This window comes from Lethenteron reissneri, chromosome 3 (assembly GCF_015708825.2).
Source record: "Lethenteron reissneri isolate LAM-NWPU_2019-01 chromosome 3, ASM1570882v1, whole genome shotgun sequence".
NCBI lineage: Eukaryota > Metazoa > Chordata > Hyperoartia > Petromyzontiformes > Petromyzontidae > Lethenteron > Lethenteron reissneri.
Genome location: NC_083781.1, coordinates 13183866 through 13203447, shown reverse-complemented (window position 1 = coordinate 13203447; position 19582 = coordinate 13183866).

Genomic DNA, 19582 nt, shown 5'->3' with positions numbered 1-19582 from the left:
GAGAGCGCGCCGCGTGAAACTCAAACCACGCACTGACCAGGAGGCGCACGTGGCCCGGAGGCTCTTGCCAGATGAGAGGTTTTTCTTTCACCTTCGAGGCAAAAATGCAAATCACTTTGGTGAATGATGCTACTTGCTACTGCCGCTTCTGTAGCAGTTGGTACAAAAGCACAATTGACAACGACTACAAACACACTCAAATAACAACGTGGGCTCAAAGGTAAAAAATGTATACATAACAGGCGACGTTTCGGGGAATGGACCTTCTTTGCAGCACAGCAATTAGAGACGCCAATGCAGAGAGTTCGAGCAGATTTGGAGGACGCAATTTATTTTAAAAACCACAAAGCAGTTTAGAGGCGTGCGTGCGTATGTATCGATTTGTTTACGAAAGAGATATAAACTATTTTACCAGGTAAGGCCCACTGAGTAGCTCCTTTTGAGAAGCGACTTGGCGATCACAAATGATAGCTCAGGGAAGTTGGCTGATCGTGTGGAAATTTATAGCGGCCGAATAGTCATGGTATGATATTCGTTTGTTGTTTGAAAAAAAAAGATTGATAGCGCTGTAAAGTCAAAGTGTGCAAAGGTTGTAAGCATAATGCACGGTATTTGATATTCATTGCTGATCGATAATGCTGCAACATAGACCCACAATGGCTATCGGCACGATGGCATTGTTATTACAGCATGTGCCTTTTACAGACCACAACTTTCAGTATATGACGCTTTGTCTTTGTCAACGTGACACTTTTTTGCTGATTGGCCGTGTCGGGTGGTGGAGGGTTATGACACATTTATAAATAACGCGATCTAACCCATAAACGTTGATTATGAATATGACGATGTATGCCCGAAACCCCCGTCTTAAATGCTGGAACTCCGTGTGATTGGGATGGTCTTGCCAGAGGAGACGTTTTTTTTACCCTTCGGGACAGAGAGGAGCACCAGGGGCCGTGACAGGCAATACGTAAACTAAGTGCCGTACAGTAAACGCTGAAGAAACCCAGGCAACCCAAGGGCCATCGGGTTCACGATTAAAATGATGCATCAAATATCAGCTCCAATTGAAATCAGAGTAAACATCGGTTCATTAACCGACGTAATATCAAACAAAATTGCTCTCTCGTCTGTCCATCTCAAAGTCTCTTCTCTAATCAAAAGGTAATCAGACTCTGTCTTCTCGACAGACCTGTTCTTCACCTGAGGACGGCTGCTTGCGTTGTGGCCGAAACGTCGTGAGAATTATTTTATTATGTTTTATTATTTCCATTCTACGTGACTTTACCGAAAGAACCAAGAAGATCTATCCATCCATTTATAACGTCTGAAAAATCTTACGCAGGGCGAAATAAATAGTAGAACGAGCATCTCTTGAGCAGCGTTTAAAATGAGGAATTTCACAATTGCCTTTAACGAACCTCTGGCGTTTTTGAAATGCGTCACGTGGGGAGGATTCTTTGGAATGCAGAGCAACTGATGGGGGTGGTCGCTTTCCAACCGTTCTGCCACTTTGAAATGTTGCCTTCTTCACTGCAAAACCTTATCTTCCCTGGCTGGTCTCGTTGCAAAATAGCACGCATCTGTATCATAACAATTTACATCCCGTTGACAATCCACTGCTCGAATTAAAGCCCTCTCCACCTTGTGTGTGTTCGTCATGGTTATGGGGTGGTGTTGACCATATTTCACCACTGTAACCAGTGCGAGTCGGTTAAGGGTGGAGTCTCAGGACCCAATTAAATTTCACTCGCCAATCGTATTACCCGTGTATGTGTGTATGTTGAACTTCTTTCACACCATACGTAGCCAACCGTGCTAATCGGAGATGCGGGAGAATGGACAACCAACCAAACACGAAAAGCAGTCCTAAGGAAATTCGTTTTCAATCTAAATTTAAAAGTGCATAGCCCCAGTGGCTTCATAATATCGGAAGGAAGAGCGTTCCAGACGGCCGCAGAAGCGCATCTGAAAGTGTGCGATGCTGTACCCACCGTCTTTGTCAAATGCTTATCCAAAAGCCGCTGCTGGTGCTGCTGCGATGACCGGAGTTCGATTGAGAACTTCAGTTTGTGGGTTCATAGCACAGCGCATCAACCACCTTGCCACTGCCACTCCCACCCACCCACCCAGTAAGGCGAGGGCGAACCCAATGGCGGTTATTTTTATATGGACCCCATGGAATTTTTGTTTCACAAAAAAGGCCATGAACCTTCACAGCCCCATGGACTGCGGAATTCTCAGCTGCACTTTGACCTGGCCGATGCATTCCCTGCGAATTTCAACAAGTCAGCGGCACGCTATTGAACACTCCGGATTGCACGGGTCACTTGATCTCCCTTGTATATTAAAGCAGGCGTCGGGGGTGCCTCTGATAACCTGGTAGGTGTGCGAGGCCAGATTTGTTTCACGTTATTGACATCGGGGGCAGGTTTTTGGTACAATCTCTCTGGAGCGTTTTGTAATTTATAGATGACGGTATTTCCTTTTGCCGACTCACTCGTTTCGCTGACATTGTAGCATTTTCCAGGTTAATTCGCATGACGAAATACAGAGAGTCCACGAGTTACCATGATCCGACTTGCGATACTTTGATCTTACGATGGCGATACGACAAAATTGTAAAATATTTTACATTTCGCGCATCTTCCGCCTTGTGTGATGCAGATAGGATTGTTTCCTGAAAAAAACTTCCTATTAAATTGCAGTTCATCTAGGTAGGCTCAGAATTTACCTTGTTTTTTTAAGTTTACTGTGCAATACAGTATTGTAATTAATAAATACATACAGTATATAGTTTATACAGTACGGTACTGTAAATTGCTCTGTTTTGCTAAATTATCACCATTCTTTAAAACTCCTGGGTAGGCTGGGCCATCTTCGACTTACGATATTTTTGACTTACGATGGGGTCGTCGTAACGCATCCCCATCCTAAGTAGAGGACTGCCTGTACACTATATAATTATTTTTAGCACTGTTAGGGGACAAAATTACAATGTACGCTTGGGATAGGTAAATGGAACCTCAGTCGACATACCATTTTCAATCCTCTTTTTTTACCACGTATAGCCCACTGAACTTTAGAGCTCTTTGATTAGAAGCGACCTGGCAACACAAATCCAACCGTTGAACAAGTGTCCCCGTGCAGCCCGTTCTCGGGGAATGTCACCGCATGTCACCGCGATGGCCAACACGACATGGACACAATCGACAACAACACAGCACATTCGCCAATAACACCGCCTTTAAAGAAACTCAATATATCATAGATGACATACACACCTCCGATTAAAAGTTGGCGCTTGACACAGGTTGATGCACCGCGAGCTGCCTTCATCTCAATGCTTGATGCCAGCAGCACGATTTGAAAATAATTGGGATTTTTTTTAAACGATATTTAAATAAAGACATCATTACAACCATAAACACCGGACGCATGGCAAAGGATAAACAGCAAAATAATAACAAAAAAATCATTTATTACATTATACAAACGATCTAGTAAGATTACACCAAAATATACTCGTATGTATGGTATGCAGATTCATATAAGACAAAGAAAATATCATTGTACATTAAGAAGTGCCATGTTGAAACTGATCTGTGAAGATGGAAAAGTGCGATCCGGACTTGTCTTTGTGTTCGGGCCACGTGGCGGTAGTTTCTACGCCAAAATTATCATCAACCACCTGACAAGAATGTCATGTTTACACAGATATAATTCTCATTATCGATACGCGCTGATGTATCGATCAAAATCTGACCAAGGAAGCTCCTCAACGGTGGCTTAATAACTAACAATCATTTGTTAGGAGCATTTAATGCGCAGATTAACGTATGTATGTTTAACTTATTTCGCACCATACATAGCCAACCGTGCTAATCAGAGGTGCGGGGGAAGGATAACAATCTAAACACAAAAGCATTTAAAACAAATGAGTTTTCAATCTCGATGATGTAAAAGTGCCATAGCTCAAGTGGCTTCCTAATATCGGAAGGAAGAGCGTTCCAGACGGCCGCAGAAGCGCATCCGAAGGCGCGCAGTGCAGTGGCCACCGCCTTTGTTCGATGACCGGACACAAGCCGCTGAGATCCTCATGCGGGAAAACGACCATCACAGTAAACAGGGACGAACGCTGGGCCAACGTTTCCAACCGAAAATGGCAATGTTGTTCCAACAATGCGTATTTACCGAGATGTGCCTCACCCGAAAAACTAAAATGTGGATCACGGTTCTTGGCTCGGACGAAATCCTACGTCTCTACGGAGGGAGGAAGAAAGAACCCCCCCCCCACACCACCTCCTCCGTCTCCCGTGATATTGATGACAAATACGCAGTCGACTCAACTGCCCGTTTAGACCAGTCGACTTAGACACCTCGTCGCCGTTGCACAGGTTCGTGTATATATTGCGTCGGGGGGTTTAGCAACACACGCGCGAGCCGATGAATATGCTGCTCACAACGCCCTTCCCGTCTGCGGTCCCCCGAACACAATATTAGGCGTGCCATTTGTTGTGTTGTCATTGTTATGCGGTTTTTTGTTTCCACCTTAATGTTTCACGAAGTCACTCCGAGAGAGTTTTCTGTGCGAAATCCACAAAAGAGCCGTTCGGCCCAGAATTGGGCCTGGACTTTGCGGCGCTGTTCACGCTCCGCAGTGCACCCCGTGTTGAAAGGTCATCATCCTACCCTAACATTTAAGTCTATGGGAGCCTTTAACATTGAAGTCTATGGGAAACTTTAACATTGGAGTCTATGGGAGACTTTAACATTGGAGTCTATGGGAGACTTTAACATTGAAGTCTATGGGAGACTTTAACATTGGAGTCTATTGGAGACTTTAACATTGGAGTCTATGGGAGACTTTAATATTGAAGTCTATGGGAGACTTTAACATTGAAGTCTATGGGAGACTTTAACATTGAAGTCTATGGGGGACTTTAACATTGACGTTTATGGGAGCCTTTAACATTGAGGTCTATGGGAGCCTTTAACATTGAAGTCTATGGGAGACTTTAACATTGAAGTTTATGGGAGCCTTTATCATTGAAGTCTATGGGAGACTTTAACATTGAAGTATATGCGAGACTTTAACATTGAAGTCTATGCGAGACTATAACATTGAGGTCTATGGGAGCATTTAACATTGAAGTCTATGGGAGACGTTAACATTGGAGTCTATGGGAGACTTTAACATTGAAGTATATGGGAGACATTAACATTGAAGTCTATGGGAGACTTAACATTGGAGTCTATGGGAGACTTTAACATCGGAGTCTATGGGAGACTTTAACATTGAAGTCTATGTGAGACTTTAACAACATTGGAGTCTATGGGAGCCTTTAACATTTAAGTCTATGGGAGACTTTAACGTTGAAGTCTATGGGAGACTTTAACATTGCAGTTTATGGGATCCTTTAACATTGAGGTCTATGGGAGCCTTTAACATTGAAGTCTATGGGAGACTTTAACATTGAAGTTTATGAGAGACTATAACATTGAGGTCTATGGGAGCCTTTAACATTGAAGTCTATGGGAGACGTTAACATTGAAGTCTATGGGAGACTTTAACATTGACGTCTATGGGAGCCTTTAACATTGAAGTCTATGGGAGACTTTAACATTGAAGTATATGCGAGACTTTAACATTGAAGTCTATGCGAGACTATAACATTGAGGTCTATGGGAGCCTTTAACATTGAAGTCTATGGGAGACGTTAACATTGAAGTCTATGGGAGACGTTAACATTGGAGTCTATGGGAGACTTTAACATTGAAGTCTATGGGAGACATTAACATTGAAGTCTATGGGAGACTTTAACATTGGCGTCTATGGGCGACTTTAACATCGGAGTCTATGGGAGACTTTAACATTGAAGTCTATGTGAGACTTTAACAACATTGGAGTATATGGGAGCCTTTGACATTGGAGTCTATGGGAAACTTTAACATTGAAGTCTATGGGAGACTTTAACATTGAAGTATATGGGAGACTTTAACATTGAAGTCTATGGGAGACTTTAACATTGAAGTCTATGGGAGACTTTAACATTGGAGTCTATGGGGGACTTTAACATTGAAGTCTATGGGAGACTTTAACATTGGAGTCTATGGGAGACTTTAACATTGAAGTCTATGGGAGACGTTAACATTGGAGTCTATGGGAGACTTTAACATTGAAGTCTATGGGAGACATTAACATTGGAGTCTATGGGAGACTTTAACATTGGAGTCTATGGGAGACTTTAACATCGGAGTCTATGGGAGACTTTAACATTGAAGTCTATGTGAGACTTTAACAACATTGGAGTCTATGGGAGCCTTTAACATTGAAGTCTATGGGAGACTTTAACATTGAAGTCTATGGGAGACTTTAACTTTGGAGTCTATGGGATACTTTAACATTGGGGTCTATGGGAGACAATGTACGCGTTGTCCCCGATATACCTCAATGTTTACCGCACAGCCCTGGCCTCCGTTACAGAAGCGTTTCTCAACTTTGGCGACTTCTGGACCGCAAGTCCAGCATGCTAACCGTTACACCGGCACGCCAGGCAGGGTCATCCGCCATGACCCACACTGCAGACAGTCAAAGGTCGCCGATTTAGGCAGCACCTCCGTACGGTGCGAAAGAAATGCAACGTACACACACGCATACGTGCGGCGGTGACAACGGCGGCCGAAAGCAATTGGGGCACGTTGCTTAACTCTCCCCGCTTCTGTCCATCCAGCGGTAGAAATGGGTGCAACTGCCCACGGTCGATCGGCAGGTCGCGTGTGGTAGGGTCAAGTGTGGGCACTCCTACCGCTACCAATATGTCTGAGCAGCGTGGAAGAGTGAGCCAACAGCTCCTCCCCACGAGTGGAGTAACTTTACACCCGCATTGGCGGTGTGCGGGAACGGGGAGCGGGAGGGAGAGATCGCTGTGGAATACGCGAGGTGCAGTGACAGTAGCCAAGGAGCTGACCCGGGTCCCACGGGCTGAGTCTCGAGAGAGAGGAAATCCTCATCATCATCAACATCATCAACATCATCTTCATGTTCGTCATCCGCGCCGATTATCTTGCAAGCCGTCCAGCGCCAACCTCCGTTCCACGCACGCCGAAGTTTTGCCGGCGACGACCTTCCCGCCCCCCGCGCCGACCGTCACCCGGCGGCGTTGGGCGAGTCCGCCGCGGCACCGGCGGCGAGGGGCCCCGCGACGAGCGCCGCGAAGCTGTCCCGGCGCAGCTTCGCCCTCCGGCGCCGCCGGTGCCGTGCCCACCCGACGGCGCAGCAGGCGGCGAGCAGCGCGCCCAGGGCCAGCATGCCGAGCCCCAGCGGCGCCACGGCGCTCCCGTGGGCGCCGCGGCCGTACGCCAGGGCGCACACGGCGGAGCCGCTCACCAGCAGCGCCGCGCTGAACGGCACCAGGCACTTGTAGCAGGAGCCGTCGGCGCCGCCCGTCGCCGCCAGCAGCTGCAGCCGCTGGCGGCGCTGCTCGCTCTGCGGGAACGCCGCGGCGGCGGCGTCGTCGCGGCCGCTGACGTCGCGAGGTGTCGTCGCGTCGTCCGCCGCCGCCGCCGTCGCCGGTGACGATTCGGTTGCTTGTGCGGCTGCTGCGGTCCCCTGCTTGCGTCCAAGGCTCGGCAGAGGCTCCGTCTCTGGCTGTGCGGCGTCTGTCGCGGTCTGCTCCAGGGCAGGGTCGTCCGCCATGGCCCACGCTGCAGACAGAGGTCGCCTATTTAGTCAGCGCGGACCGCGTTGTTAGCGAGCACCCGTTACCGAGCTCTGAATGGGATACACGGGGATGCCATGCACGGTTGCCCATTGCCGCTGCAGCGAGTCACCTTCTAGAATGCGTTAAAACATCGCGCAAACGAGTCGCGGTCGTTTGCGTGATGTTATTCACGCGCGTTGCGGCTCTTAAAATATAGTTTTTTGTTTACGAATTCTAAAAAAAATGTCTATTCTTGTTATTTTGGTTACCGAGCCCTGGCTTAAAACCAATGCCGGGTGAACTGCCAGATGTTTGAAGGCAATGGCCCTCTCTCTGTTCGATATGTAATGCGTAGGTCAATAAAAACAAAATCTGTTTTTGTTATCCACATGGAGAGAAATTATAGGGGAAAGTGGCACTCAACAGAATGTACTTTGCTCCATCAGGACGGGACCATCTTCTTGCGCTCCGCAGTAGAGCGCAAGCTGCGGATTGTTTTGCCTAACCAGGCGAGTACTCAAGAGAGAGAGAGAGACACCGGCATACAATCTCATTGCTCGAAAGAGGCGAGCTGGCAGAGCTGCGCGTGCAGAGCAGTGCCGGTGACCCGGGGTCACAGAGGCGGCCCCTCGCTCACGAGAGACGGGCGGGGGGGGGGGGCCGCGTGGGCGGTGGGGTGGGGGGGCATTAATCCCAGGCAAGCACTCAGGAAGGTGCAATACAATACAAGTCAGAACAATGCAATTTGCCTTTAATCTGCCTGACTTGCAAATACAAAGGGGGGCTCCTGTGAGCGAGCTTCTTGGCGAGCCAAGACGTAGTTCGTTTGTGACTTAAAAGGAGGAGGGGTCGGCGTCACGTACAAATATCGTACGAGTAGAATCACAGCGCTTGACACAATAGTACAATTGTAGACGCGGTGTAAGTTCAGCCTTTGCGCAAACCCACCGACAATGCGCCAGATGTGGATGAATCTTCTCGCAAGATAAGCGGGGATTGTTGAGCCTGTTTAGCGCTTGGATGTTCTCGGCTCGCAGGGATACCTGCTGTGCAGTGCGGCAAACATCCATTGTTGTGCTGTACTTAGTTACTGTCTATGCTTCCCGCCTTCAACCGACCGGCACTGACCGGCACTGACTAGCGTGGTGAGGTATGGTTAAATATCTCGTCCAGCAGTGGATTGACCACGTACAAGAGCAGTGCAAGTCGCTTGGCTTCAAAGAGAAGATGCGCACACTGCAGCGTGAACTCATCAGAATATGTATTTGCACTTGAGGAATCCGATGAGCTATGAAGCTCGTTTTTTCGCAGATGCCCAGTAGTGGCACGGGGTCAGAATGTTACAACAACAAACAAAACAACAAACACGATAGAAGTGCAAAGTATATGGAAGGTAAACCTTTCAAAAAAATATCTACCAGTAATACTAAACAATTTTTTTTTATCTTACCAGGTAAAAGCCCACTGAGCTATTAACTTATTTTTCAGAAGCGACCTGGCCACAAACGATAGCTCAGCAAAGTGGCTTATCACGTGGACATTTAGAGCAGCAAAATAATATAAATAATCTCAATGATAGCGAAGATTCGAGTGAAGTCTGCGGGTTTTTCTAACACAGGGCGCGGATGAGTTAAAGTTTTATCACCACATTTTTTGTATCGTCATCACCATCGTGAGCCATGGGCCCACCTCCGATGAGCACGCTTGGCTACGCACGGCGGCGAAAATAAGTTCAACATCGATCGATACGTACGTGGTCTATCCACTCCTAGGCGAAGGCCTTCCTATTACAGCCGTCGTCATCCCTCGCGGTTCTGCGATGTTGCAATTCGTCTCATTCTGCCCCGTGCGCAGATCCCATCCCTCTACTCTGACCCCATGGGAGGTCACTCTCGAATTCTCGCCCGATTAAACCGCGTACACTTGAAACCATCTCCACGGATGCATTATCTCTCTCTGGCTGCTATTCTGTCACCAGTCCTGTCCGCAAGCCACCGTCCCTTCGAGCCGTGGGAGTGTCCGCCGCAACTTCACTCAGCCTCCCTAGACGGTCAACACGGGGGTCTCTGATTTGAACTGGTGCCCTGATCACGCCACGGTGGCTATGAGATGTTAACTACCTCGCCTGGTATGCAGGAGGTCGAGGAGTTAAATCCCGACCCTGGCCGACGCCTGCTGTATATTTGGAGTTTGCGTCTCTCTCTTCTCTCCGTGGTGGCGTGGATTTTGTATTTCTCCGTATCCTCCGGTTTTCCCCCCTCCACATTTAGAAACGTGCGTTTTGAGATGATTTGGCTGCTATAAACTTCCACGCGATAAGCCACTTCGTTGAGCTGTCGTTTGTGGCCAGGTCGCTTCTGAAAAAGAAGCTAATAGCTCAGTGGGCCGTAACCTCCTGGTAAGATAAACATAGACATGCATTTTTTGATTTAAAGCTTTCGTGACTGCAGGGATTCATATTCTCGGTTCTTTCAATTTTTTTCAAATTTTCTTGCTGTGGATTTCACACCTGATGATGATTGCTTGTGTTGCAGTCGAAACGTCGTGAGAATTGTTTTTTAATATTTATATTATTTTTATTATTTCCCTTCTACGTGACTTTACCGAAAGAACCAAGAATATAGACATGCATGTTTTATAGCAATGTTCTTACCTTACTCTACTTATATTTGCACTCCTATCGTGTTTTGGACTGTTTGTTGCAGCTTTCTGACCCGCCCCTACTGGACATTTGTGAAAAAGAGCTTTATAGCTCATCGGATTCCTCCTGCAGTCTAAATACAGATTCTGATCTTACGGGTTCCTCCTCCTCCTCCTCGTCTCTCTCCGACTGTCGCTTTGGACTCCAAATCTCAACACGCAGCTGGCACAGAAGGCGCCGCTCTTGCAAACAATAACAACTACTGTAAACAATAACAATTATTATAAACAATAACAACTCTTGCACAGACGAACAATGCTTATAAACAATAACATCGCTTGTAAACAATAACAACTATTGTAAACAATAACTATTGTAAACAATAACAATTCTTGTAAACAATAACATCTCTTGTAAACAATAACATGTTGTTGGTGTGTTTTTTTACGCAAAACTCAACTTTGTGCACCTCGCTATTTTAGGCTCCCCCGATGTTCCGTATCTGTCTCAGCGTCTATCTCCTTATGCATCTCTCCGTGTTACCCGGAGAGAGAGACACGTCCAGCTCACATCTCTGCGTCTCTGTGCGTCTCTGTGTCTCTTTTGATCCGACCTTGTCTTACTGCATCCAGCTCTCTCCGCGTGTCTGACGAGCCTCTCTTCGTGGCTATCCCTTGTGTCTGTTGTCCTTTCTCCATGCTGGTCTGCGTGTCTCTCTGCCAATGTCTCTGTCTCTCTGCCTAGATCTCACAATGGCTTGCGTTCGTCTCTCAGCGTCTTCTTCTCTGCCCGAATGTCGATCTCGCGCCATGTCGATGTCCACCTGCTGTGTCTGTGCGTCTATCTGCTCGTGCCTCTGTCCCGACCTCTCGCCGTGTCTCTGTTGTGTGTCTCTCTCTCGCTCGCTGTCTTTCTCACCATCACTGTGCGGCCGCTTTCTCTCCGTGTCTCCCTGCATCTCGCTTTGTCTCTCGTGTCGTCTCGGTCTCTCTCTGTGTGTCTCTCTCTCTGTGTCTCCTTGGATCTCTCCGTCTCTCGTGTCGTCTCTGTGTGTCTCGTGTCGTCTCGGTGTCTCTCTCTCGGTGTCTCCGCGCATCATCATCATGTGGAGAATTCTAGCAGCCAAATAACTTTAAACGCGTGGTGATGTTGATTCGAAATGTGGAGGGAAAACCCGGAGGACCCGGAGAAAAGTCCACGCGACCACGGGTAGAGCATGCACACAAACTCCACATACACAGCAGGCGTCAGTCAGGGGTCGGGATCGAACTCACGACCTCCTGTACATCCGGCGAGGTAGTTAACATCTGGCCACCGTGACCAGAAGTTCACTTTTTTCTTCTTGGTTATTTCGGTAAAGTCACGTAGAATGGAAATAATAAAATAATAAAAATTAACCAATAAAATAATTCTCACGACGTTTCGGCCACAACGCAAGCAGCCGTCCTCAGGTGAAGAACAGGTCTGTCGAGAAGACGAAACGTGAGAATTATTTTATTATGTTTTATTTGTATTTTATTATTTCCATTCAACGTGACTTTACCGAAAGAACCAAGAAGATGAATCCCTGCAGTCACGAAAGCTTTAAATCAGAAGTTCACTACTCCGGCTTACACTGAGCCGGGGCAGCGAGGCGGGGAGCACCCCGCGCTACGAGCCCAGCGCTCGTGTGTCCGTGCACGCGGCTCGTGTGTCCGTGTCCCGGCTCGTGTGTCCGTGCACGCGGCTCGGGTGTCCGTGCACGCGGCTCGTGTGTCCGTGTCCCGGCTCGTGTGTCCGTGCACGCGGCTCGGGTGTCCGTGTCCCGGCTCGTGTGTCCGTGCACGCGGCTCGTGTGTCCGTGCACGCGGCTCGGGTGTCCGTGTCCCGGCTCGTGTGTCCGTGCACGCGGCCCGTGTGTCCGTGCACGCGGCTCGGGTGTCCGTGTCCCGGCTCGTGTGTCCGTGCACGCGGCTCGTGTGTCCGTGCACGCGGCTCGGGTGTCCGTGTCCCGGCTCGTGTGTCCGTGCACGCGGCTCGTGTGTCCGTGCACGCGGCTCGTGTGTCCGTGTCCCGGCTCGTGTGTCCGTGTCTCGGCTCGTGTGTCCGTGCACGCGTTGTGGGACTTCGTCTGACGCACCGCACGGAGCGAACCGCGCCAATCGGAGGCGGGTGAAGGACAGCAAACTAACGCACAACAAAGCAGTTGTTCTGAAAACAGAATTTTAAAAAAATATTTTTTCGTGTGTTTGTCCGTTCGTGGAGACGACCTTTCCCCACGGCACCCACGGGACCCACGGGACCCACGGGGCACGTCCAGGAGACGCGTCATCCCGAGGGGACAGCGATCGCCACGCCGCACTCGGCTTGTGCAGCTCGTGGCCGCGCACGGGCCAACAACTGCACTTTCTCGCTGTGCCAGGCGACAACTGCACATTCTGCACACACCAACAACTGCTCATTCTCGCTGTGCCAAGCGAGTCAGGACCACATCCCCCGTGTAACATCCCCCGTGTAGCCTCGAACAGCCTGCTGGGGCGAGGGGCTGTGGGCGAGTAGCAGCACCGATGAAGGCCGGCACCGTGGCACACGAGGGGGTGGGTGGCCAGCAACCACGCCCGGCCGCCTTTGTCTCCCCCAGTGGCGATGTTCACTACGCACCAAACTGGGTAATCGTTTGAGGCCGAGTCGACCTAGGGGAGGCCCAGCTACCGGTTCAGAGATAATCGCCACCGGTGTTGGCCGTGAGCGGGAATCAAACTCGGATCACACTACATGAAGCACACACACACAGCCCTCAACACACCTCACAGCACCTCCGATTAGCGCGGTTGGCTACGTACGGTGCGAAAGAAGTTCAACACACGTACATACAACGTCCATACAACATACACAGCGGCGTCTCAGCCGACTCAGGCACGGGGCCGTGTGCTCATCCCGAGCCAGCAGTGGAAATTCCGCATTGCTATGGCGAGCACATCCACAGAACGACCAATTCTTCGCGTTCCACAAATCTGTGCTCTGAGATGATGGACTCGACTCGAACCACTGCGCCACGCAGACAGATCCACACGCAATCTCCTGCACAGGAAGTCCGCGCCGCTCTCGAACACCTGCGTCGTGGAGTCTCAACCGGACCGTGCGCGTAGCGTACTCACCTTTCGAATGTGTAAGTCCCACCAGAATAATTCACATTATCTTCAAGACGCGCGGTGCGCGAAGATCAAAAACAAACAAACACGACTCGTAAAGGCGCACAAATCTGACTGTTAAAATTGTCCAACGAGAGAGAGAGAACTTCACATCAGCAATGACAGCTCCGCGCCAGACGTCGACTCGAGCGTGCGCCAGAGATGTGCACCCTCCTCCACACGTGAGGACATTTAAATAGCCCACCACCGGCGTGACGTCACTGCGCGAGGCACCCCCCCCCCACGCCCCCCGCCCCCCGCCATGGGCATGATGTAATCGTATGGACCCCCCCCACACACCCAGCCCAACATTACATGGATGACGTCACTTCAGAAGCACCCCCCCCCCCCACCATGGGCATGATGTAATCGTATGGACCCCCCACACACCCAGCCCAACATTACATGGATGACGTCACTTCAGAAGCACCCCCCCCCCCTCAACATCATCAACCACATACCACAGGAATGACGTCACTTCAGATGCAAACTCCCTTCAACTCAAATCTCGACTTGTAGCTTTCGTGAGTGCAGCAATTCACATTCTTTGGGTCTTTCGGTAAAGTCACGTGGATAGGTTCAAAGCAAATAACAAAAAACTGCGACGTTTCGATCGCAACACAAGCGGTCGTCATCAGGAGCGTCTGACCGGTGGTGTTGGGACCCCGAGGTCACCGGTTATGAGGTCACTGCATGACTGCCACCGACATGACGTCACTGCGCAGGTAATTCCGCAGGGATCACGGTGCTGAACAGCAACCACGGTGATGGAGGGTGGGGGGGGCAGGTTGCTTCGGGCCTCCAAAATCCAGCAGGTTCTCAAATATAAAGAGGAACAGTCGATGGTGGTCTCGGTGCAGTCGCCAGTTACACATTTGGGTGTTCACCTAATGCAGCTGAATCACAACCGAGGACTCGTGGTGAGGCAAGATGTCAACGACCTCGCCTGGTATACAGGAGGTCGTGGGTTCGATCCCAACCCTGACGCCTGCTGTTCGATATTTGGATTTTGCGCGTTCTCCCCGTGGATTATTCTCTTCGATTCCACGGTTTTACCCTCCACATTTAGAATCAACACCACGCGTTTAGAGCATATGGATGTTATACATTGCCGTGGCCAATTCGCTTCTGAAAAAAAGAGCTATACCGCATAGCTTAGTGGGCCTTACCTGGTCAAATAAAATACAAAGTTTATTTTAGAAGGCGCACTGCCCCCTAGTGTCGACGAGAGACAATGACAGAGGCCTCGGAACTAGTTCAGGGTGGTCCACTTCCAGAGGGCCGCTCTCTAAAAACGGAGAGAAGCTACATTTTGATCTCTGCGAGGATATCCGAATAGTCAGATAATCATCACGCGACAAGATAGCTAGAGCACAAATGGAACGCACGGTAAGTTGGAGAGAGAGAAAACGAGAATTCCTCTTTCGTATGGCCTCTAAGCAACAGTTTGTACAGATGATGTCACTACTTGGATGTTAAGGTCCTTGAACCAATGCAATGCGGCAGGAGACGCTGTGCGGATTGTTTGGATGATGGCGCCACTGGTCGGTGATGAGTTTGATGGTTTGGGCTTTACCAAATATTCTTGGGTCTTTCGGTAAAGTCACGTAGATAGGTTAAAAGAAAATAATAAATAATAACAGAAAACTACGATGTTTCGATCGCGACACAAGCGGTCGTCTTCAGAAGAAGGGGGGTTCGCTTCCAAGCTACGCCCATTTCAAACCCTTAGAAACAGTTTCCCTTGGAAGCTTACCCTCCTTTTCCTGCGTTGCGATCGAAACGTCGTCGTTTTCTGTTATTTCTAGATTTGAAGTTTTCGTGACTGCAAGGATCCATACTCTTCGGTTCTTTCGGTAAAGTCACGTAGATGAAAAATAAAGCTATCATTTTTTTTCTGTTATTTTTTATTATTTTCTTTGAACCTATCTCCGTGACTTTACCGAAAGACCCAAGAATATGAATTCCTGCAGTCACGAAAGCTTTAAGTCCACGGCTTTACCACAGTCGCAGTTTGGCGATTCGTTGATTTATTTTCCCCCACCGATGGAGGAACGACGCCGTTCATCCCCGTGCTGCGTGCGAGCGCCGTTCAGGGTTCAGGGTTCCACTGCCGCCGCGAGAGAGAACGGCGCCGGCAAAACAAAAACGAGACTCAAAGTCTCCGCTCAAAACAATCCCGGGTGAAGTTCATCCTCATGCTCGAAGCCCCAAGCCAAGTTGCGGGAATTCCATTTGCACGCAAAGTACAAACCACCAGTGACCTTCCACAAAGTGGTCATGGTTTTTATGCTCCACTCTCTATTGAGAATGACAGTGTGCGAATAATCACCATTTGAAGATGTTGATAAGTTTGCAATGAAAAAAATCTGGAAAAGTTAATCTCCGGTGTTAATTTACCTTTCACCTTATAAATAAAAAAACGAGTGACACCACTCTGCCTATTTGTCTATACACTGTGCTTATCCTTGCTATATAAATCTATGTATTCAAGAATATATCTTGATAAACATTTGTATCATACAAAAACATGCTCAAATGTAATTTTCATAGGCCCTAGGTACAGTGCTTGTTACTGTGATTATTTATTGGATTATAATATAGCCCTGACGTAGCCAACCGTGCTAATCGGAGATGCGGGCAACAAACTAAACACAAAAAACAGTTCTAAAGAAATGAGTCTTCAATCTCAATAATTTAAAAGTGCGTAGCTCCAGTCGCTTCGTAATATCGGAGCGAAGAGCGTTCCAGACGGCCGCAGAAGCGCATCAGAAAGCGCGCGATGCGGTGACTGCAATGAAGGACCGAGTGATCCTACTCAAGCCCTGACCGGGATGGCAACTTATGCCCTTGAGATTGGTGGTGGTGGGGGGTGTTCTTCCTCCAGTTGACACCACCATCATCACCACCACGACGCATTGCAGAGCAGCGCAGGGTACAGTACGAGTCGCGTCTTCGTTTTGGAATCGTTGGAGTTGGTCTAACGCAGTGCTGCGTGCATCATCATCATCATCCAAGCAGTGTGGTGATTCTAGATGTGAAGCTTTCGTGACTGCAAGGATTCATACTCTTAGGTTTTTTCGGTAAAGTCACGTAGGAAAAAAATAATAGAAAACAATTATAAATAAAAATAATTTGCATCCGAAACGTCGTGATTTAATTGATTTATTTTCATTTTTTCTATTATAATTTTTTACCTACGTGACTTTACCGAAAAAACCTAACAGTGTGGTGATGTCACGTGTGCGTGCAAGGCACGACGGGAGGAGCGAGCTTATGCTCACAATTGTGCCTTGAGCTGCCTTTAAATCACCTTCTCTCGTGTTCCGTCACACGGTCTTGTGTGCTCTGGGTTGGTCAATAACACGAGCTTAAGAATACATAAATAACCAAACCGGAATAGGCGCCATATTTTAACAGCAATAAGTTGAAAAGTCAACCAACCATGTGGTTTAAATTTAGTGGTTTGAAGTTTTCACGGAGAACGCAACATCGTTTTTCGGACTGCCATCGTAAAACTGTCTCCAACACGGGTCAGTGGCTTGCACAATACGGCAACAGAAATGTCCTCTCTTTTCATCCAATACTTTTTTTTGCGTGAACTGATGCAAACGTTTCGCCATTCACGTGAAAGCCATCTGATTAAAATGCGAGATGGCTTACAAGCCCCGCTCCAAAATGATAAATGCCAAACCACATTAAAGGACATTTCTCCTGAGCCCATTGCAATAGACACCGCTGCCACATCCACTGTATAAATACTTAAGAGGTCCTTCACATAGCACGCAGTTGCCCATGTAGCATGCATGTATGCTGGACTTCTTTGTCAATCCACTGCTGGATGAAAGCCCTCTCCACCTTGTGTGCGTTCGTCATGGTTATGGGGTGGTGTTGACCACATTTCACCACTGTGACCAGTGCGAGTCGGTTAAGGGTGGAGTCTCAGGACCCAATTAAATTTCACTCGTCAATCATATTCCTCGGACTTCTTTTGCACCATACGTAGCCAACCGTGCTAATGGGAGGTGTGAGGGAAGGACAAACCAAACACGAAAAGCAGCTCTAAAGAAATGAGTTTTCAAACTAGATGATTTAAAAGTGCATAGTTCTAGCGGCTTCCTAATATCGGAAGAGCGTTCCAGACGGCCGCAGAAACGCATTTGAAAGCGCGCGATGCGGTGACCGCCTTTGTTTGATGGCTACCCAATAGCCGCTGCTGCTGTTGCGAGCATGACGACCGGAGTTCAAGCCATGGTTCATGCTACTCGATGAGATCGGCAAGGTATTGTGGTTCATTTGTGGCAAGCACCTTGTGTGTAATGAGCGCGACCTCAATGTTATTCGTTCGGCAAACCGGAATATTAGTTCGGCAACATCAAAACAAAACTACACGGATGTCGCGGATGTTGTGAATGGTTACGTGACGCAGACGAAATTATTTCGTTGTTACGGAATTCTGGTCCCATGCTTCCACACGCCGATGCAATTGTGTAAAACAATAAAACAAAAATGTAGACTCGTAAAAAAAACAGCCAAAGTTTGTGACATTCTCAAGGATGAATGTTACATTGTGTAGCAGTTCGTATCAAAAGTGACTGGGAGATAAAGGAGGCATTTATGGGTAACCTTTGTATAATCCAAGTTGGGAAAAAAATACTGTATAAAACATTAAACATCGGTTTTACCAATCTTGATTTGAAGCTTTCGTGACTGCTGGAATCCATACTATTTGGTTCTTTCGGTAAAGTCACGTGGGTAGAAAATACAATAAAATTCTGCCAATAAAACAGGAGTTGTGTTAAGATGTTCAAACACCAAATAGAAACCTTTCGCAAGGAACCGAGGACTGCATTCACCACACATGCAGTACTTGTGGTGAACACGCAGACGAACACGCTCTGACACGGTCCATCAGTTTCAAAGACAGTGCCAAATATGATCAGTGCCACGTGTGTGTTCGCATGTTCACCACACGTCCTGCATGTGCGGCGAATATAATAACTTGATGCCTTGCAAAATGTTTCTGCTTGGTGTTTGAACATCTTAACACAACTCCTGTTAAATTGTCAGAAAGGGTAAAACCTATTCTTATTTTTTCATACTTTTGATACTGGCAAAAAAGGTCCCATTTTGCATAACATTATTTAAAATGGATTTCTCATGCATATGGAACGCCTATTAAGCTATCGAATAAAGTGCCGTGGTACTTCTAAAACACTGCGATTTCATTCCAATATTGTATTCCTCTCGCGGACAAACTTTCAAATCTACAATTTCCGTTGGGAATGGCGCACATTCAGTTCCCGAATCTTGTACAGCCTTCTGTGCACCCCAAGGGGGCGATGTTTGCGTTTGCTGCGGTGCGAATTCATCAGCTGCCCCGAGCGGTGTCTTTCATTCATTCTCCCAAAGCATGCATGCCATTTTCTTAACCTTTAGTTTTATATGGAGTCAACGTCTCACAACAGCAAAAGTGGCGGTGATGTCACCACGTAGCTTGTGCCAGGCCAGGTGCACATTGAGGCCACGTGGAGTGTCGAAGGCTCAACGAGAGGTCATGGGACGTCATGGGACAGACCCAGGTGGTGCCATGGGTTGGCTGAGATGATTGGCAGATGCACAGCAGCTGTGCCCCCGAAGGTGGCAACCCCTCACACATCACAATCAACACGTGGTCTAAACTCGCATCCAAGGGGCTCCACCACGCAGGTCACCTCTACCGAATTGGCGACGATCGCGCTCGGTCCGAGGTTTGGTTTAAAGGCACCGCGGCGAATTCGCTGCCAGAAGTTCTGATCGCAAAGGCCGACCACGATATTGTCCCCTTTTCGTTCGGGCGTGAATATGAACCTTGAACCTTGACCCTTACTCGGTGGTAGCCCCAACACAACGCACGCACCCCCTCCCCCATCATTCCACGCGCACTCGGTCAAGGGACACCCATCAACTCCGCGGTGCGGAGGGGCAACGGACGGTTCGTCACTCAGCGGTGCGCTCGCTTCCAGGGGGGGGCGGGGTGACGAGTCGCAGTGCGCATGTGGAAAACAAACACGCGAAACGAGGCGTGC